This window comes from Scleropages formosus, chromosome 22 (genome assembly GCF_900964775.1).
Source record: "Scleropages formosus chromosome 22, fSclFor1.1, whole genome shotgun sequence".
Taxonomy (NCBI): Eukaryota; Metazoa; Chordata; class Actinopteri; order Osteoglossiformes; family Osteoglossidae; genus Scleropages; species Scleropages formosus.
The window spans coordinates 5,335,532-5,343,174 of record NC_041827.1 but is presented as its reverse complement, the minus strand read 5'-3'; positions in this window follow the sequence as shown (position 1 = coordinate 5,343,174).

Here is a 7,643-nt window from a genome sequence, read left to right as displayed (position 1 = left end):
CGCGCGTCCGCACGGGGATGTCTCACTGCGTGTCTCACTGCGTGCTGTGTCTTACTGCATGTCTCACAAGATGTCTCTCTTATGTGTCCCACTGCGTCTCTCGCCAAGGTCTCTCACTCTGTGTCTCTCCGTATGGCTCTCTGCGTGTCTCACTGTGTGTCTTACTGTATGTCTCACTCTGTGTCTCACAAGTGTCTGCGTGACTCTGCGTGTCTTACTGTGTCTGTCACTAGGTCTATCACTGCGTGTCTCTCCACATGTCACACTGCATGTCTAGCTGCGTGACTGTGTCTGTCTGCGTGTCTCACTGTGTGACTGTATGTGTCTCACTGCATCTCTCACTAGGTCTCTGCATGTCTCTGTATGTCTCACTATGTGGCTCTCGGGGTGACTCACTGTGTGACTGTCTCTCTGCATGTCTCACTGTGTGACTCTGCGTGTCTCACTGGACGTCCCTGTATGTCTTTCCAAGTCTCTGCTGTTTATTTCATTGGCTGTCTCCATCTCATTTGCTTCAAAATGTGTCTCACTTCGTATTTCTCTCTCAGTGTCTCACAGTGTGTCTTACTAGGTGTCTTTCTGAATATGGATGTCTCTTTACATGTCTCCCTGGATGTGTCTTTCTGCGCCTCACGGGCTGTCTCACTGTGTCTCCATGCTCTCTCTTTCTCTCTGTCCTTCTGGATGTCTCACTGTGTGTCTCCACGGCTTTGCTCAGTTTGCCGTCCCCGTGTCTCTTCATCCCCTCGCTATGAAGCGATAGATTAGATAACTGTCTTGGACTTTTACTCTGCCATGTTCTACCTCGACGAAGAGTCCAGTTTACCAGATTGCAGGCGGACAAAACATGAAAAAGGACACACGATGATTAAACCCTATTCCAGCCACATGACATTGCTCTTATGTTCATAAGAACATGTACTGCAGAATAACGTCTCCAAGCAAAGCGAATGGGAAACATATGAGTCATATTTAATTTTACAGTGGCGACCACTAGAGCTGCATCACGTAGACTGCAACAGCTGGGTTTAGGGGTTCATTTTTCTCATCTCCAAATTGCACCATCAGCCTAGAGACGTGCGGGCAGGATTTCCCTCAGCGCCAGTGGACGAAAGTGCCGGAGAGGCGGTGTGGAAGGAAGGCACTTTGGACACGTTCCCTTATCTCGTCGTCTTCATCCTGCACGGTGTTCGCTCGGGGGCTGCTGGCTTCCAGGTGCACCTTCAGCTGCATGTTTCCTTTTGTGATGCGAATTTGTGTTTACGCTGACATGCTGCTGTATTTCCGATCATCATTTGTTTTCCTTTCCACCTGCTCAATTTCATTGACGTTATTTCCCTATTACGTAACATACGCGGCTCCGACTTTCTCCCAAGTCCTTTGCTTTATGCATGAATGGATCCTCCCCTGGAGGCTAACGTTGCACCGAGAGCCAGAGACAGTGACTGAATTAAGTGTATTTTGTAGGAAGACTTCAGTCACACGAGGTGCCATTATAGTAAGTCACGCAGAGCATGTTTTCCAAGGCGCTGCTGTTTTGAACAGCTCTAACAGCGCATGAAAACCAGTCACGTGGGCAGCGCGAGAGAAAACATGAATGAAGGAATGAAGCCTGGCGCTCGCTGTTAAGTCTCACACAAAGAAATCGTGGGGATTGTTGAAAATGACATCGCATAATTTTTTTTTTGTTCTGCTTTTACAGAAGTCAAAGTACAGTGCACTCGAAACAAGCAATAAGATGGAAAGAAGTGTGGATCCAAACGCTGCGTTCATAAGGAGACAATTTTGCAGTAACTTGAACTAATGTTGGGCTGCACGGTGGTGCAGCGGGTGGCGCAGCTTTCTTACACGCAGTATCTGGGTGGTGCGAGAGGGCATGGGTTCAATCCCTGCTCAGTCTGTGTGAAGTTTGCATGTTCTCCCTGTGTCTGTGTGGGTTTCCTCTGGGTGCTCTGGTTTCCTCCCACAGTCCAAAGACATGCTGATCAGGTTCTCCCATAGTGTGTGAGTGTCAGAGAGAGTGTGTTCCACTGATGTATGGATGAGTGGCCCAGTGTAAGTAGTGTATCTAGCAGTGTGAGTCACCTTGGTAAATAAGGTGTGTGGGCTGGTAACACTACATAGAGTTCATTGGAAGTCGCTTTGGAGAAAAGCATCTGCTAAATAATGTAAATCGTAATTCTCAGAAAAATGTCAGGGTACATCTTTTCATAATGCCTTTGTTATAAAACATGTTGCATACTAATAATAATGTTGACACTAATTTAAAAAAAGCAAGAAAATATTTTATGTTACTCTTTAAACTTAATCTTTGGCATTAATGGAATTAATTAATTTGGAATAAGACCCATATTCACCTTTTGGCAATGATGCTTTATAAATTTTCAGTAGACAGGCAAAGATGCCTGGATATCCGGACTCTTTCTCTTTGGGATTTTACTTCCCCTGGACCATCCCAGGTGCACTTCCAGTGAAGGTGGGGGTTAAAAGCAGAAATGGACTTTCCTCTAGATTTTCACAATTTAGAAAAAAATCTTTGCCTACAAAACACTGTGCGATGAGCTTGTAGGTTGTGTGGTGGTCAGGGCTGCGGCTTGGTGCCCCCCTTTTCACCACTTTCCACCTTCGTACATTCAAGATGCATGCTGTCCCGATGCATGGTAGTAAGGGGACGGGGCGCAACACGGTAGGATTCAAGAGAACAAGATTTCATTGCTGGAATTAAAACAGATTCAAACCATCAGCTCTCACTTCTGCATTTTCTGCTGTATTCCATCTCTCTCTGCTCCTCTGTTCTGCACGTTCCACATTTTGTTACTGTGCCCCCCCCCCCCCCCCCCCACACACACACACAAGTCAGTTTCTCCATCTCTGCTCTTACAATTGCTTATGGTTGTAACAGCTCTTAAAATGTGTCCTTGATAACAAAGCACAATGTTTCTATAGGACATTCTTACTCTATTTAATGTACTTCTCCGTTTAAGCTGTCCTGGGATTATAGCTTTAAGGTGCTATTTGGCATTGTTACACCTGAGAGGAGTGAGATCATGTTACATATTCTTTTGTATGATTTTTGTTTACATTTCTCTGCTTACTGCACCAGACAGCTCCAAGGGAGCATCAGCTGCCGGGTGCCTGTGAGGTTCCAGTTCTGTGAACCTTTCATATGGTAAAAGCAGCAAAAAGGACAAAACTATACTAATGTTTTCTATATGCTAACTGGGTGAATGACAGGTGGTTACAAGAGCCCGTGTCAAATCTCAGTCACAATTTCTGGGGAACTGAGGGAAAAGAAGAGATGGGCATGTGAAACAATTGCATTGTGAAGCACAGCCAGAAAGCCTCGTTAACAAGCATCATCTATGAGATGTGGCGCATCTTGGGCAGAAGAGGTGCTCAGCTTGACTGCAGCCTCAATCCCTAAGTTTGAACATTGTCAGACACTAACTGTGAGTGAGAATTTTGCAGGGATCAGGTTTAACTGGCATCAGTCCATCAGGGAGAAGAATGGCCGGGTAGACCTCAGGAGGCTACTGTGTAAAGAACATTGCTGGGATGTAATAAGCATCTGACGCCTTAAGGTTGCCTGCCATGAGAGTTAGCAGCACCCCTCCTACTAAGACAGCAGCTCCCGCATGTGGTCTACCATGGTGGAAACAGCGGAGCGAATGTACCGTTCCCCATTGTCACACTGTCCCGAACGGCAAAACAATCTTAAACCTAGGAGACCATTCTCTCAAATTAGGACAAATTTCACCCCCGCTTGTCTACATGCAACATGCCGATTCCCGCAAACAGCCTGACACATAATCGGATGATTGCAGGGGCTCTTCCATCTGCAGAGTGACTCAAGGGCCTTGGGCTCCAGCCTGGCTTGCTTATGTAGTGCAGCAATATGGATGCCTTCCTTACAAGGGCACACTTGTGTCAGTGATGTAACCATGCAGGGACCTGGGAAGCAGCAACTGGCAACATGTATTTTATGTTTATGTACTTTAAACATGGTGTTTCAAGCTGAATATCACACCAGCACCATGTGCGCAGCGGGTGTCGAAAGTATTCACAACCCCAGACTGCTACCACAATTTTTATTTACCCCGTTTGGCTCTTAGCCATTTAATAACTGGTAGTTAGTCCTTTTGCAGCAGTTACAGCCTCAAGCCTTTTTCTGGTGTGTTGCAGCCAGTTGTTGGGATTCCCATCTACAAATAGTTCAGATTCTAGTGGGACAGGCTGAGGGTCTACTTTTTGATGACAGTTAATACTAAGGCAGTGAATAATTTAAAAGATCCCTTTCTCACTTGTGCCTCTTTTATTTACTTTTATAACAAAAGTGATCACGTCCCATCAGAATGTTAAGGATGTCTAGGTAACCATGCGAGAAATCCAGTTTAAATGCATTGTAATTTTCAGTTTTACGGTCTGGGGGATGAATACTTTATACGCGCACTCTGTGTATTGCCTTTCTTTTAATACACAGTCAATATCAGTCCAGGTACTTTGCTGGACACAAATGTCGATTCCAAAATGCATTTTATTGCAACTTTGACCATCGCAGATTCCATTTCACCAGATGATTTGAGGATGTGTAGAGGGAACATTTTATTCCCTTTGGTTGAAATCTGGGGATTCTGAGCCGCTCTCTTGCTCCCTGCGTATGGAAAGGTACCGTGGTGAATAGCGCCGGTGCCTCACAGCTCCTCTGCTATATGTTGGAAAGAGGGTTTGAATCCGGCTCTGGCTGTGCATGATGTTTCAAAGGGCTTCCTCTGAGTAATCCAGTTTTGTCTCACAGTCCAATGGTGAACATTTCATTCCTGAATCTCATTTAAATGTGCGAGTGATAAGGTGAGTGTGTTTTATCGGTGTGCTGTAAAAATGTGGATGGCGCTTTCGTATGACATATCCGGCACTGTAAGTTGCCTTAGACAAAGGGAACAGATAAAAATACTACTCATTCACTATCCTTAGCTACTTGTCCAAGTCAGAGTAGTGGTGGTCCAGAGCCTTTCATAGAAGGATAGGGCATAAAGGTAAGTAGGGTACACCCTGGACAGGATGCCTGTCCATTGAAGGGTAGCCACACATTCACTCAAACAGTCACATACTGAGGGCAATTTAGAGTTACCAGTTGACCTGGAACATGTCTTTGAACTGTGAGAGGAAACCAGAGTACCCAGCAAAAACAGACACAGCGAGTAGTTGCAAACTCCACATAGGCTGATCCAGACAACTGAAATTTGTGAGAAAACACCTCTCATTCAGTTTTTCAGCCTTCCTCTACATGTACATTGATTTACCATCCTTTAAAGCTGGGAAGGAAAGGTAACACTAAGGATGCTTTTTTAGTTTTATCCAGGCTGTACAAGAACAGTTCTTGAAATAACTAAGTGAAATCTTTTAACTATGCTGACCGTAGGAATTCTTTTTTAAAAAATTCTGAAGAAAAGCAGTTAGGACACAACATAAAAAACAAATCCAATTGTTATTTGATTTTCAGGAGCTTCTTTCATTGTCTATAACGATTCTGAGTAAAGTCCTCTGCTTCTTCTAAACAAGAGTTGGCTGTTGCAATAAACAAGTTCTTATTTCATATTTTATGACTTTCATGTAGGGATAACCTGACACTTAACAGCTTGAAGCGAACACTTTGTGTGAGGAGATCCTCTCACATTCATTCAATCTAGCAGATAAATCATCACAGACGAGGTGAAACGTAATCATTACCTCAATGTAATATGAGTTTGCTGAGATAAAAAATGGAATGCATCGGTGTTTGTATTCTGAATGTTTTAAAGGTAAAATATATTAATCGATGTACCAGAAGTACAGACTTGCAAACATAGATAGATAGATAGATAGATAGATAGATACTTGAGCTCCAGGGGAAATTCAGTGTAGATTATTACAGTGTAGATTGTAACGACATTTATAGAAAATGACTTTATTCCTGGAATTCATTCACTCTGTATGAAACACAGCTTAGTGCATTCTTCAAGATTGTTCTGTTCAAATACAATACTCTGTCCACTGCTTTCCAGAAGTAAACATTATAGTGAGACATTGCACAGACACCTTGGGTGCAGGATCTACAGCTCAGAATACCACTCTCAGGCCTTAACACCCACTGCCAGAGGAGCTTTTGAAGCCCTGGCTGCCCATTTTACCGGCTATACACTGCAAGGACCCAGTCTCCATGCAGTCCCATGGAAACCCCTGGGAGGTCACACATTTTAGCAAAGCCCTCACTTACAAAGCAAACAGGGTGAGACTGTGGGCTTTCCCTCACTCTCACACAGGCTTGGCGTGGGTGCCAGGAGGCACTGAACCGCACCGCTGATTCCGGTCATTGTGTGTGTGTGAGGCATGCCCTCTGAGAAGGAAGACATTACACTGATTACAATGCTGTGTTAAACTGCTCGCCAGACATGGGAGCCCTACCTTGGAAACTAGAATAAACGGTTCTGTCCCTGTAGGAATTATTGTATTGATATTATGACAACGTTCCCCTTAAGAGTATGATGTAATTTGACCTTGAAGGACCTCCTTCACTGACTATACCGAATTAAACTTGAGGGGGTTAAATAGTTTTGCAAGAAAGTATGAGTAACGCAGAGTCAGAATAATAAGACTTTTATCATATTACATGTGCCGCACTCATGCATGTTGAGAAAGCACTTCATTGAACCTGAAATATGACAAAGATTAAGATTTAAGAGTGAGTGAGTGAGTGAGTGAGGTCTGATTGTTTAAAGTTTGGCAGTGAAGTGCTATGATGGCAATGACAAGAATAAAAAGGGAGGTAAGTAGATAAATTGCACTGAAATGCCAAATAAAACTTGGCAAAATGATTTAATCACTGCAGTGTTTCTGTACCTGCATAATTTAGCATTGAATCACTTAACTGCAGTGTGTATAAACAGATGGGTGTATAGTATTCAGTGTCATTAGTGCATTGTAACGTCGTGATGTGTTTGATAATGGAACTCACTTATGAATAAATTAGCCCAATGAAGCTCTCCCATTCATAAACAGCATCATAAAGATATTATGTTTACAAGCTGCAACATAATGAAACAACTCACAGTGATCTTCAAAACTTGCATTTGGTTACAAAATCAGTATTTTCAGTAATTCATTGCTGTAAGGTATTTCTGACTGCGAAGTCACACCTAAGTCACTTAGTCACCCTTTGAAAATGACAAACATGGGTGCAATTAGCCTCAGTCAAAGCACTGCTGTAATTCTAAAATTCATTTTTTAGTAACTGTGAGGGGCGCAGTAACACAGTGGGCTTGACTGGGTCCTGCTCTCCGGTGGGTCTGGGGTTCGAGTCCTACTTGGGGTGCCTTGCGATGGACCGGCATCCCCTCCCGGGTGTGTCCCCTCCCTCTCCAGCACTGCACCCTATCTTGCCGGGTTAGGCTCCGGTTTGCCGTGACCGCACTTGGGACAAATGGTTTCAGCCAGTGTGTGTGATTTTTCTAGAACTGTCCAAATTGCCGAAATACACGTGCTGAGGCTCAGGGCTGAGGGCCACTGCTGACCCCCAGATTCAGAAATTCCTGCACTATGAAGCACAAAACCAGAAACACAAAGGACAACTCCTACCACGGCTTAGTGCTGTGCAGTTCCAATCTCCA